This window comes from Vulpes lagopus, chromosome 2 (genome assembly GCF_018345385.1).
Source record: "Vulpes lagopus strain Blue_001 chromosome 2, ASM1834538v1, whole genome shotgun sequence".
NCBI lineage: Eukaryota > Metazoa > Chordata > Mammalia > Carnivora > Canidae > Vulpes > Vulpes lagopus.
This window is the reverse complement of record NC_054825.1, coordinates 59717198-59731384: the sequence shown is the minus strand read 5'-3', so window position 1 is coordinate 59731384 and position 14187 is coordinate 59717198. Positions and strand designations below refer to the sequence as shown.

At 40.6% G+C, this 14187-nt stretch overlaps 2 long non-coding RNA genes across 2 annotated transcripts in view; one reads left to right on the top strand and one right to left on the bottom strand.

The window, feature by feature from the left end:
* LOC121485345 overlaps nucleotides 1–7282 on the bottom strand; it is an 84627-nt gene extending 77345 nt beyond the window's left edge. The window contains exon 1 of the long non-coding RNA XR_005986252.1: nucleotides 6478–7282. This is a non-coding gene — a long non-coding RNA (uncharacterized LOC121485345). The remainder of the gene's footprint in view (nucleotides 1–6477) is intronic.
* A 183-nt stretch (nucleotides 7283–7465) lies between these two features.
* Nucleotides 7466–12712, top strand: LOC121485637. The gene is made up of 2 exons (XR_005986342.1): nucleotides 7466–7693; nucleotides 7878–12712. It is a non-coding gene; the product is annotated as an uncharacterized LOC121485637 (long non-coding RNA).
* The last annotated feature ends 1475 nt before the right edge of the window (nucleotides 12713–14187 follow it).

Here is a 14187-nt window from a genome sequence, read left to right as displayed (position 1 = left end):
GCAAAATCCTTAACAAAACACTAGCAAAACAAATGTAGCAAATCACCATACATAAAAAGAATAACATTTCAAGATTCAATAAGATTTATCTGAGAAATGCAAGATTAGTTTAAGAATTTAAAGCCAATCAATGTAATTCACTATCACAATGTAATTCACTAAAAAAGAAAACCAAAATGATCATGTCAATAGATACAAAAAATGCATTTGCTACAATCCAACATTCATTCCTGATAAAAACTTTTAACAAAGCAGAAATAGTAGAGAACTTCCTTAAAGGAACAAAGGGCATCTATAAAACACCTACAGCAATAAATAAATAAATAAATAAATAAATAAATAAATAAATAAACAAACAAATAAAACATCTACAGCATAATTAGCGGTACAGACTAAAGTGTTTTCCCCTAAATGGGAACAAAACAAACATGCCATTATCACTACTTGTATTCAACATTATACCAGAAGTCCTAGTCACTGTAAAAGGAAAAAGAAAAGGAAATAAATGTCGTTAAGATAAAAAAACAAAGGGGTGACTTCATGGCTCAGTTGGTTGAGTATATGCCTTTGACTGAGATCATGATCTCAGGGTCCTGGAATGGAGCTCCTGTCAGGCTCCCTGCTCCATGGGGAGCCTGCTTCTCAATCTCCTTCCCCCCCCCACCCCCCGCCATGTTCTGTCTCTCTGTCTCTGTTGCTATCTCTGTATATCTAAAATAAATAAATAAAATATAAAAACAAAAAATCAAAAAGGAAGAATATTGTCCCTATATGCAAATTACTTGATTATTAATGTAAAAAATCCCAATGAATCTAGAAAACAATCATTAGAAACCATAAGTAAATTTAGCAAGGTCACAGGATACAGGGTTCATATATAAGAATCTGTTTAAAGCAAGCATTAGGGCAGCCTGGGTGGCTCAGCACTTTAGCGCTGCCTTCAGCCCAGGGCCTGATCCTGGAGACCAGGGATCGAGTCCCATGTGGGGCTCCCTGCATGGAGCCTTCTTCTCCCTCTGCCTGTGTCCTGCCTCTCTCTCTCTTTCCCTCCCTGCGTCTCTCACGAATAAATAAATAAAATCTTTTTTAAAAATTTTTAAAAAAGCAAACATTAAACATATATCATTATATACTAACAGCAAACTATTATAAAATGTAATTCAAAAATCCACTGTTTACAGTAGCACACACAAAAAAATAAAATAATTATGAATAAATCTAACAAAGGATCCTTTTTAAAACATTTTATTTATTTACTCATGAGAGTCACAGAGAGAGAGACAGAGACATAGGCAGAGAGAGAAGCAGGCTTCTCACAGGGATCATGCCCTGAGCTAAAGGCAGATAGACGCTCAACCGCTGAGCCACCCAGGCATCCCTAACAAAAGATCTTTATATTAGAAACTATAAAAGATAGTTGAAAGAAATTAAAGAATACCTACATAGAGAAATATACTATGTTCATGGATCAGAGAATTCAATATTAACATAACAATTCTCCTGATACTGTGGTATTATTAAAGGATAGATATATAGATCAATGAAATTGAATACAAAGTCTAGAAAGAGACCAATAAATATATAGTCAATTTGACAAAAGTGCCAAGGTGATTCAAAGGAGAAAGAGTCATTTTGGCAATAAGTATTGCTGTAGAAATTGGACACTGGACAGCCATATTACGAAACAAACAAACAAAAAAGGACTATTGATCCTAAAGTCATGCCTTATGCATAAATTAAGTTGAATTGGGTCATAGTCCTACTCATAAAATCTAAAACTATAAAACTTTTGGAAAAGAACTTTAGAGAACATATTTGTGTCCTCAAGGTAGGCAAAGATATTTCAGAGAAGACACAAAAAGTATGGACTTAAAGGGAAAAAAATTCCATGCTCAAGTGTCAGCAGTTTTAACCATCATTGTTTTTCCATCACAAATTAAAACATCAGTGCACAGAAAAAGGCAGATAAATAAAATCCTAAAGTATTATTCCAACCATTGTGACTCATGGACCCCCCCTAAAAATTCTCAGGCAATCCCCCCACAAGGATTCTCAGACCACACTTTGAGAATAGCTATTTTGCGGTAATTAAAACGAATGAACTGTGATGTATGCAACAATGGATGCATCATACAGACATAAAGTTGAACAAAAGAAGCCTGACACAAAGGAGAGCCTACTGTATAATTCAATTTATACAACGTGCAAGAACAGGCTAAAGTACTCTATGGCATGAGAAGTCAGAATAATGGTTATCTCTGGGATGGGGAAAGGAGATTAAGAAAGTTCATAGTGGGAAAGGGGATCATCTGTATCTTTTTTTTAAGATCTTATTTATTTATTAATGAGAGACACAGAGTGAGAGGGAAAGAGAGAGGCAGAGACACAGGCCGAGGGAGAAGCAGGCTCCATGCAGGGACCCCAACATGGGACTCGATTCTGTGTCTCCAGGATCATGCCCTGGACTGAAGGCAGCGCTAAACAGCTGAGCCACCCGGGCTGCCCTATATCTTGATTTAAGTGGTGGTTTGTATATTTTTTACTGCATGGATGTTATACCTCAATAAAAATATAAAAAGAATTTTATAAATAAGTTCTTAGTCTTTAACAGTTTTATATATTTTCCCCCTTGAATTTATATTTCAATTCTTTTTCCCTTAAGAATATTATTCTAATGAAATATGTTTCTATATTTAAGTCTTTTACTAAGCATACTTTACCAACTAAACACAAAAAAACCATAGGCATATTCTCAAGACAGTCAATTTTAGGCAAGAAGCCATAATGAAGCTGAGAATCTGAGAATTCTAGCTTGAGGATGATGGACCATAACATTGTTTTGGCATTTCATACCTTTATTGTTAAATACCTTTCATTCCATACTGGCTTATTTCACTAGAAAGTTTCTTAAAGGCAGGGGTGCATCTTGGATCTTCCATAGCCCAGAATCTGACACATAGTAGGTGGCTCACTGATTCATTTTTTCATTCATTCACGCAACAAAAATTTCTTCAACATTTTATTTATGTTTAAGGCTTGCTAGTCTCTCTGCCTGTAATGATGAGTGCTCAATAGGTTCCCATTGATAATTATCAGCTACATTTCAGAAACAGTGTAATTCTCTTTTCTCCCAAATTCCAAGTATAGGTGCACTACCTGTCTTATTAACCCTGTTGTAAAAATGAGGACACGAAGGCACTGAGATTAATTAACTGACTCGCTTAGGGTCATGCATTTCATCATGAGTCAACTGAAGATTGAAATCCTTACAGGTTCTTTTCTGGACTGAGGTGCTAAGGGAATTCATTCAGATTGACTAGAGTTCATATTTCATTTAAATGCTCTAATTTCATTTCTGCTACATCCACCTTCTTTGACTTGTATTTTAGGACCTGCAGTCTGAATTGGTTTACTTCTACTTCAGTCTCTGTCAAGATAAATTAGACACTGAGGGTCCTTGACACCACCTGAAGTAGAAGTGCTATTAGTTGAAAATACATAAGCAGTTTTATATTTCAACATAGTATAGAAATTCTTTGCAAAACCTCTTTTCTACTAAAAATGAAAGTGGGCATAATAAACATAGGTGAATTTTGAAAATGTTTAAAAAATTAAAATTTGATTTTACTATACATCCTCAGGTAAGCATTGCCAAAGGAAGGCAGATTAATAGTAAATATTTTTATCTCCTGTCAATGCATCTAGAAGCCATTCTGTTGAATAAGATCTGGCAGGTTCCTGACTGTGAAGAGAGATAGGGTAACAACTCCAATGATACATAAACTTGTATCAGATACAGCCTCTATTTTTGCTGTAATCATCCATCCATAGCCTAGTCTACTCAGCTGACAAGACAAGTTATTAATAAAATGTACTATACCACAAGTGCATTGCCCTACATGGTGTTTATCTTGTTGGAAAGTGTAATTGTCTGAAACAATGGCCTCTGTGAAAAGATATGTTATGAGCTGTGTAAAGATCAAAATAATTTCAACTAATAGTGGGAGCTGTTTGTGAAGAATTAAAACATAGATTATGCTGCATAGAGTTAATAGCTCAGCCTTGCCTTTAAGGTCCCTGTGAGATAGCCTTGAATTTCATGCCATATCTTGTGAAGAAACAAAGATCCTCCACCAGAATGTAAACTAATCCAAGGCAGAGAATTCTGACTTATTCATCAACGTCTCCCTAGCACATAGTGTAGTCCTTGAAAAAAAAATCAACATTTAATGCATGCTGAGAAAAAAAAATGAATGAATATGAGTAAAGAAATGGAAAAAGTTCCAGGTCCAAGCCAAGCCAATACCAGTTTTCCACCAGGTTGTGGAAAAGTAGAGTGGGATCCAGACTCCTAGAGACTAGTATTAGTGGAAAGGGTGAGGGTAAAATGGAAGCAGTCTGAAGTCAAGCAGCTGAGGATACCACATGGCATTCCCATAGTGCTGGGGCAGATAGAGAAACCCTAGGTATAGAAAAAGGTAAAGCTTGTCCTTGGTCTCTACCTCTCCTGCCCCAGCCCGACTGGATAGGATCTGAACAAGTTCTTGGCATCTTTCAATCTAGATTCTTCTGGCACAACAAAAGTAGCTTCAGATCTCTTATTATCACTGGTGGAAGGCTAGGTCGGGACAGCCTGCAGGTAACAGCATGTGGCTTAGGGACCACTGTGAGGAGCCAAGACAATTGGCAAGGTCTTAGGGAGGTAGATGGAGTGCCAGATCCTCAAATAGAGCTGCATTACCTCTCCACTGAGATAGTAAAAAAAAAAAAAAAAAAAAGAATACGAAGGAAGATAGAAAAACTTAAGACATGATGAAGGAGAGCAGATACAGAAATATTTTGAAGTTGAGGAAAGGATAGTTGAAGGAACCTGCTGAGGCCTAAACCACAGCCACTTTCTCTTGTATTTTTCTGAGGCAAATTTGATGTTTGGATTATATCCTCCCACAAGCTCACAGAAAGTGATTTCTCTCCCCACCATGAGGGGTAAAGTATGTTTGGCATCATCCTTTTTTTTTTTTTTTTTAACAAGCAGTTAGTTTAGGATGTGTATGTGACACAAGGGGACTGCCCAGTGGGACTCAGTTCTGTTAGAGGCCTCTAGAAAGGGCTATCCTTCCTTTATTATGAGAAAGAGAGAGACAAAGAAAGACAGAAGGAGGTGGGAGACAACATCCCCCTCTTTGCGCGATGCCCTTACTGCATCAGATGCCAAAAATACAGGAGCTATGGTGCCGCCTTGAAGGGAGATGGGAGGAGAGAGTATCATCTGAGGATGGCAGAGCAGAAAGAAGAAATTCCCCTGGGTCCTCAATAACATCCTTGAGTTACTCAATTAACCAACAGAGGAACCACTTTCCTTCAAACCTCCTATTTTATGAGATAACAAGTTCCTTATCTTTCAAAAGCCACCATGAATCAAGTTTTCTGTTGCTTGCACTTCTGTCGATAGCTTGATCTTTTCTTGTAAAGGTGAGTGTGTGTGTTTGAATGTGAAATATGGGATGTGAAGGCCTGAAAATGATATTTCAGCTTTCTCTATAGCCTTTCTTCATCCTCTTCCTCACCCCCCATCCCTTCCCCCATCCCTTCCTACTGGACTCGGAGGAGGGCTAGGAGACACCAGACTGGATGCAGAAGGACCTCCCTTTTTATCAAGACTTAGTCTTTCCTAGCTGAAGCTCAGTGTTGTGCTCCTTCTTCACTAAGGACATGTTCTGTCCCAGGAAGCTCCTCAGTCACTCCAGGAAACAAGCTTGGGGGCACGGGGGCATCAGTTCCACAGATGTACCCAGAGATATCTGAATCCCAAGCCACAGCTTAGGCTCAAATGAGGAGCCCCAACGCCAGCATCATTCTGTATCTATAGCTAGCAATTGTTCGTGGCCCTTGAACACAAGAGGAGAATAAAAATGGCCAAGACTTAGGGATGGGAATTGGCACAGACATGGGAGAAGGTCTGAGAATGCAGGAAATAGCATGGTTTTACCAGATTATAAGTCTTCTGAAGACCACTTAGCACCCAGCACAGAACACCACAGCTACAGAGTTGGTCTCCCCACACATGTATTAAATTTTTTTTTTAATTTTTATTTATTTATAATAGTCACATAGAGAGAGAGAGAGGCAGAGACACAGGCAGAGGGAGAAGCAGGCTCCATGCACCGGGAGCCTGACGTGGGATTCGATCCCGGGTCTCCAGGATCGCGCCCTGGGCCAAAGGCAGGCGCCAAACCGCTGCGCCACCCAGGGATCCCCACACATGTATTAAATTTAATTGAAATGACCCGTTGGCAGGCTGAAGGTCAAATGGCTTCCTTTCACAGAGTCTTCTGCTCAGAGAATGCCTTTCAACCACCACCACCACCACCACCTTCCCCCCAAAACAAAACCTTCAATGTCTTCACCTCTGTTATCTAAGTCTATGTTTTATAATATACTTGGAGACAGGCAGCAGCAAGAATAGTTTTAACTTACCAGGAGGAAACGAAGACACAAAGAGATGATTTGAGTTGGCCACGGTCCCAGAGGGCATCCGTGGCAGAGCTAGGATGGTCTCTAAGTCCCTGGGGGCTCTCAGGCCATTGTTCTGATGTCCCTGTGTGTAATTGTTTTGATAGCAATTTCCCTGGTTCTCTCTCACTAGCCTGCTAATCACGCATGTCAATCACATTCAGGACGGCCACAGGCCTAAGGGTCAGCCACGGTCTCAGGAGGACGTAATTCAAAAGGAAAAACAAGACACAATAGCGCACTTTCTCCTTCAAGCATGTAAGTCAGCTGTGGCCTCATAAGTCTGGCCGAGTGTGCAGGACAGAGGGTTGCTTTTGCTTTTTGTTTTTTTTGTTGTTGTTGTTGTTGTTGTTGTTTTGGTCTCTTCCCGATGGAGAGAGGATGTATGGAGGGCTCTGAACCACAGCAGAAAACCCAGTGAGAGATCCACCAGGGTTAAGATCCTCTTACTAGAGAACACTCAAGGAGCCTGCAGGAGACTCAGGAGGGACGTCCTCTTCCCTCCTCCTCAGGGGGTCTCCGTAGCCTCGCCCCATCTGTTGGGCAAGCCTGGACGCACATGCTAGCCGCCCTTCCCCTACAGCCCACTCGGCCTGCTTTTCCTCATTTCGCTTTCACTTTAGAGAGCAGCAGCTGCGGCCCAGGAGACGGCGGGGTCCGGGCCTGGACGTGGCGGGGGCCGCGAGGCGAGGCGCGGCGAGGCGCGGCGAGGCGCGGCGCGCGTGCGGCCCACAGGGCGCGGCGCGCAGGGGAGCGTGCGCGGGGCGGAGGCTGCTCGCGTGAGGCGCGGGGCCTGGAATGTGCGTGTGCGCGGCCCTCGAGCACCGCCCGCGCGGCGCCGATTGGCCGGGGGCGCGCGGCGGGGGAAGCCCTTGGCTAATCTCCTGCCACTCAGCCCGCTCGACGTCGGCGCCGGGGCCGCGGCGCGGCGCGGCGCGCGGAAGGACAAATAGTCCCCGCGGCGGCGCCGCGCGCCCCTCCACAGCTCTGCTCGCCCCGCCCGGGGCTGCCGGGGCCCCGGAGGCCCCGGGCGGCGGGGGAGGGGCGGTCTCCGCGGCTGCTCGACCCCCCGCTCCCCTCCTGGCGGCCCGATGAGTGGATGGCGCTCCCTCGGGAAAAGTAATTGGATTCCCGGCTCCCTGCAGCCCGGATCAGCGGAAATCGGAGGCTGAGCCTGCAGGTTGCCGGGGGTGGGTGGGGGAGAAGAGAGGCCGGGGAGCAGCCGCCTGAGGAGGAAACTTGGTGAAAGCCGCGCTCTGCCCTGACGTGTCGGCGCGCTCGTTCCTGCGCAGGCCGCGGCAGAGACCTGGGCGGTGAGGAAGCGTCCACGGAGATTACCCCTGGTGCCCCTTCCCTCCCGGCAGGTGACTCTTGCCCCTCCAAGTTGTCATCATTCTGAAATTCACCTGGTTGCTGATCTCCGGGAAGAGAAATAATCTGGAGCGTTTGAGTCTTTGAGCCACCACCAGCCTCGTTTTTCTCTCAGAGCTCTCCTTGGAGCTAATGGAGGAAGAGCCCTGTCTGGGATTGGAGATCACTCTTGTTAACCGGGTCACTCCGGAGAAAATTACCTTCTCGCCAAAATCATCCAGGAAAGCCTCTGAGGCCCTTGCTTCAGCAGGAGCGAACTTCCCTAAATTCTCTTTCCTCTGGGGAGATGGAGCAGAAGTGGGAGACTTCAGCAGAGTTTTTTGGCTTAAAGGAGAGGAACGTGCTAGGAATTTAAGTGACCAACTCGTCCCTCTTGCGATTGTTCTTTCATCTTACTGTACTTCTTCACTCATTCATCTTCAAACAAGCTTTTATTGGGGGCTTTCTATGTGCCATTCTCTGTTGTATTCACCAAGGACACATCCGTGAATAAAACAAGTCCTTGCACTCATGGAATCTCGTTATACTTCAGACAGTAGATGGACAAACAAATAGATATACAGTATATTGTCTTGGAGTGATGAATGCCATCAGGACAAATAGCAGAAGGACAGACAGATACAGGCGAGAGTAGCATGGTTTTTAATACTTCAGGTAAATTGATCGAGAAAGGCCTCTTTGATGAAGTTAGGTTCAAATGGTGGCCTGAATGAAATGAGAGAGAAAGCCAAGCAAATGCCAGAGGGAGAGGAACTTTCCAGGCAGAGAAAAGAACAAGTGAAAGGCTTTCAGTGTTGGGTGAGCTTTAATTAGTGGGAAGCAAGGAAGCCAACATGAATGCTATGCAATGAGCAGGAAAACAGTTGGAGATGGTCTTTCTGACTTCCTTCTTCCTCTGTTCCCATCTAACGTGTCAGAATAATCATTCTAAATCTTCACCTTTAGTTCATCTCTCTTTGTGCATCAGTAGTTTCATGGCTATATTTTCTATTCCATTCCATTTAAATTCTTTTGACTGATAGTCAAGCTCTTGCCCCAGCCTAGTTCCATCTTAACCTGTGAACCATATTTCAATCTACTCCTTTAGTTCTAGTTAAGTCTGTCTCAAGTATATTCATGTTCATTTATTCTTACGTATTTTTGTTTACGCATATCTCCTCACACAACTTAGTATTGATTCAGTAAGGATGTAGGGACATAAAATCCAACTCACATTGGCTTAAATAGAAGAAGGAATTTATTGGCTCACATAAGTGAATAGTTCGAGATAGTTTTGTTAGACATCGCTTGGCTGAAGAGTTCAAATTATGTCATCAAGATGTGGATCCTTCCTGATATGTTACCTCTTTTCTCTGCTGTTGGCTTCATTCTCAAGCTCCACAAATGAAAAACCAGCAACTCTAGGTCACACTATCCTCACTACCAGCAAAGGTCAAGAGCCCATTCCTAAACCAATCACTGTTGCCAGAGAAAGAGATGCTCAGGTTGGCCTGGACTGATTGACAAGCCTATCCCAAAAGTTGAGTCTATCAGTAACACATGAATGGCACAAGAAGGTGATTTTAGGAAAAGAGTGTGGTCATAAGAGGAACGGTGGATATGTCTTGGATAATGAAACACACCCCTGTTCTTCTCCTGATGTCCTGAAACATTCTTCCACTACAATGCCTTCAAAAATGTTTATGCCTAGTCAATGCAATAATATTATTTGCTACCAAAAATATACTCACTTCCTCCCCAAAGAGAGATGATCCAAATTCTCATGTAGTTACTGAAGATAACTCCCGAGTCCAGGACAGCAGGATGATAAGCATGTTTCTCTATTATACAGTAGTATGTTTCCTCAAGGTCTAGTAACCTAAAGCTACAAGATAAAATTAGCTACAAAATACTTAATACATAATGACAGAAAAGAACAACTACAACAGAAACTCATATTCAGAAAAATGACTAATGGCAAACACATAGTGGTCTTTGATTCATAGCATATATCATGCTGGACAGAAACACCAAGGCTTCTTACCATGAGAAAGGAGAAAGTTCTTTGATCAACACATCTGGCTGCCATATGTTCAACTATTGGAGAATCTCTCATCCATTGTTCCTCCATGCCATATCTGTAATGGACAGTTGGGAGTATAATCCTTCTAGGGACCATACCTCTTCAACATTCTGCTTCCTGATATAGTGGGGGTTGAAAAAAAGCTTGTTACTACAGAGATAATTAGCTTTTACCACCAAATAGCTGAGATCCTCTTCTGTTATGTAGAATTGTTGCTACGAAGTAGCTGCATAGGCAAGGACTACATTTCCCAAGTTCCCCTATTAATCTTGGTAAATTTGTGCAATTAATTATCTCCTTAGGAATATTAGTGGAAGTGGCGTGAATCACTTCTTGCCAATGCGGTTAAGAACTAGGTATGCCTTCTATGGTTTCTTTTTCTTCCTCTGGCTACACTGAAAGGACTCTAGGACCCTAGAGGATAGTCATAAGAGAGCCATGAGATGAAAGGAGTCTAGGTAGCTGAATGACCTTGTAAAATGCCACTTGATGATCAGAAATACTGATATTGGATTTTACAGCAGTGAAAAATAAACATCGGTAGTGTTAAGCCAATCAAACTTTGCATTATGTGTTACAGCAGTTAGTAATAAGGCTAATTAACTGGCCTTTATTCTTCAGACTTAGGATTTCTCTCACCATACAATTTATCTATTTATTTTTTAAGTAGGCTCTATGCCCAGTGTGAGGCTTGAACTCATGACCCTGAGGCCAAGAGTCCCACACTCTACAGACAGAGCCAGCCAGGTGCCACAATTTTCTTTACTTCCTACTAAGCTTCCAGTCTGTTTGCATCTAGCCAATTTTATGGGGGGAAAAAACTTCCAAAGCTGGATGTTATCTTAAGCTTCAGTCTTTGCACCCAGATTCTAATACAGGTATTTTTATCTTTCTGTAATTGACCTTGGTATACTCCTCACTTATGGCCTTCATTTTGGTTTCTGCCTGAGAATGAGTTGAAACAATAGCTACTGAAAAAAATAAAATGAAAAAAAAAAAAAAAAAAGAATAGCTACTAATTTTGCAGGGAGGGACATGGGCATAGTAGTGGTGCCAGAGGGAATAGAATTGGATAATTATTACCTTTCTAAGCAGGCAGGAATTGCTTGAGAGAGGCCTGGGTGTGTTCAGACTTCTCCCAAGTGCCAGTCTTTTCCACTTGCCTTCATTGGCATTAAAATTCTCTTGAGGCTTTTCCAACCCTAATGGCTCTAGATTATTGAAATTTCTGTCATATTTGACTGCAGCCTTTAGCAAAAATGGTCATTTATATCAAAGCAGTATTTTTTCCCCTCTCAGGTTTAGATAAATCAAATTCAATCCTAAACTTGAGTCTCTCTTGTAGGACCTAACTGAAAGCCAACATGCCAACATATAATAATTGGTGTACTCTAGTATCTGACCTTTTAGTAATATTTTTTTTGCATTTCATACTTGTTAGGCACGTTTCAAATTCTAGTATACAACAGGTGCCCTTTGCTATTGAATTCCCAGTCTAGTATAAATGAGGCCTCATCTGAATCAACTGATTCAACATTTTAAGATCTTTCACTTACTAATCCCCACTTCTGGTACCAATTTGTGAATTGTTAAAGCTATTTTAGTTGCAGGTGACAAGATAAAAAACACAAACTGACTTATACAAAAAGGAATATATTGGCTATTGGCTCACATAACTAAGGAACTAGTGATATATTTAGCTTAAGGCATAGCTTGATCCAAGGGCTTAAGCAATGTCATTAGAATTCTATTTTGTTTCATCTCTTGGCTCTGTCTTCTGTGTTGGCTTCATTCTCAGGCTCCATATGGTGGCTCCTGGCAGCTCCAGTTCACATAATCCTTACTGTTAGCAATCTCAGTGGAAGAGTACATGCCTTTTTCCCAGAAGTGCCAGCAATAATCTCCTTATATTTTATTGGCTTTGATTAGGGCATGTGACCAGAAGAATGATTACTCAGGTTAAAAGCGGAGTCCAGTCTCCCAAAAGACGTTAACTGAGAGTAATAGAGGAAAACAGTGTATGGTTATCAAAAGGGTGAATGCTGAGTGGCAAAAAAACCAATGTCTCTCATTAGATACCAATGTGTAGTGATCCCTAATTGCTTCACATGTGTTGGTTTTATCTCCTTCACTGGACTATAAGTCTCTCTGGAGCAGGATCATGTATTATATGTCTTAACGGTGCCAGCCCAGCAGGCAGTCCTTAGATACTGGCTGATTGATTGCCTCTTCGTGTAACACTAAAGATGGCACACCAAAGAGGGTAAAAAGAGCTTAATAAAAGAATGATTTATAGAGATGTGGGAAGGGTTAAGGGAACCAACTAGCAATGGTAAAACACTTAACTGGTAACAATAAGACTTAAGCCTGAAGGAGCAAGGGAAAGGAACTTTTAAGAGTTGTGTTTAGAAGGGGATGTCTGACAAACGCTGAGACTATAAATAGAGAAATGCAGCCACTGCCAAATGTGGCCCAGGAGGGGACTGGGGAGTAAACACTTTTCCTCTTTTACCCGACTCTCCAAACTTCTTTTGGTACCTCCCATTGGCCAAACTCAACCAGAAGCTATAGGGCTTGAATGATATAGTCTGTAGAGATCAGCCTCCAGTATAGAACAAGGCAGATAGGATGAAAATGGATCTGGAGGAGCAAGTGGAAAATAACCAGGACATCCTTGTTATGTTCCTTAGAGCAACCCTCAATAAAAACTATTACTGTTTTGAGAATGTTAACCATATAGCCTGATTTACCAAGAAAATATAATTTTATCTTTTCCAATACATTTTTAAACATATAACTAATGTAGTTTAATTTTTATAGTATTTTAAGGCTTTAACATTCATGAATTAATAAAGCATGAAAAATCTTTTGTTAGCCTATGTAGTTAAAAAGCTATCATTATTGAATTGATATGGAATTCCTCAAGAATATTGTACCTGGTAATCCATCAGAAAGCTGGATAGAACTTGTCAAATAGTGACAAATTTGATAAATGTTGATGATTTGAAGAATGATTAAATGAATAAATTAGAGCATTTAGAGCCTATTCTAAGTGGGAAACTAGATAGGCTTTCCTTGTTAAATGTTGAAGCTAACTATATAACATATACCAATCCTGTCTCTTAAAGTCTGACTCTGGCTTCTTAGCTGTTGATCAAGTTCTTATCTCATAGAAGAGGGAACTGCAATAAATTTTGTCAACCTTTAGAAGTAAGAAGTTTTATAATTAACTGTCATGCTAATAAACTCACTATAAAGTCCATTTTAGTTAAGGACTATCATTTTTTTTCATCTAAAACTGGGTTTTCCTCATGAAATTGTCATTTAAATGTAATAAAAATAAATATGTTTGCTTCAGTACATAAACTGGCATTATAAAATATCAGTCCAAACTGTTTCTTTAACAGATTTTAGTTAAGCCAAAAATGCACACTTCTATTCTTTGGCAATCTCATGTATGTAGGCCTTGAACAGTTTTCAAAATGTTTTCATATGAATCACCATTTATTCATACAACAAATAGTATTGAGTGCCTACTATGTGCCACACATAATCTCTGCCCTAGAATTTAGAGTATAGAGCATTGTTTCTCAAGCCTTAATGAGAATATAAATCACCTGAGAATCTTATGAAACTGCAGGTTCTAAGTCTGAGATGGGACCCAAGACCACATTTCTAACTAGATTTTGGGTGATGCTGCTGGTCCAGGAACAACATTTTGAGTAGCAAGAACCTAATAGGCTCTTTAATTCTCACAACAACTTTGTAAGAAATTAACAGTGTCTTTTTATTTTATTATCTTGAGTTCTTGTACTATGTACAAAGCACTGTGCTATTAATGCTTCAATAAAGATAACAGCTCAAATGAACAAAGGCCTTTTGGAAACTCACCATATAGAAGGGAAAAAACTAGTGTAACAGATAATTATGAATGTGTGGTTCTATATATATGAAATACCCAGGAAAGGTAAATCTATAAATACAGAAGATAACTTAGTGGTGGGAATGGGCATTGACTGTAAATAATCATGAAGGATCTTACCGGGGTTATGCAAATGTTTTAAAAATTGGTTATAGTAATGACTACATAACTCGATAAATTTACTAAAAATCATTGAATTGCATATACTCAAAAAGGGATGAATGTGTTAATATATAAACTATACCTCAATAAAATTGTAAAAAAAAACAATTATAATGAAAAATGCAATAATACACATGTAGTCTTAATTTCTTTTATT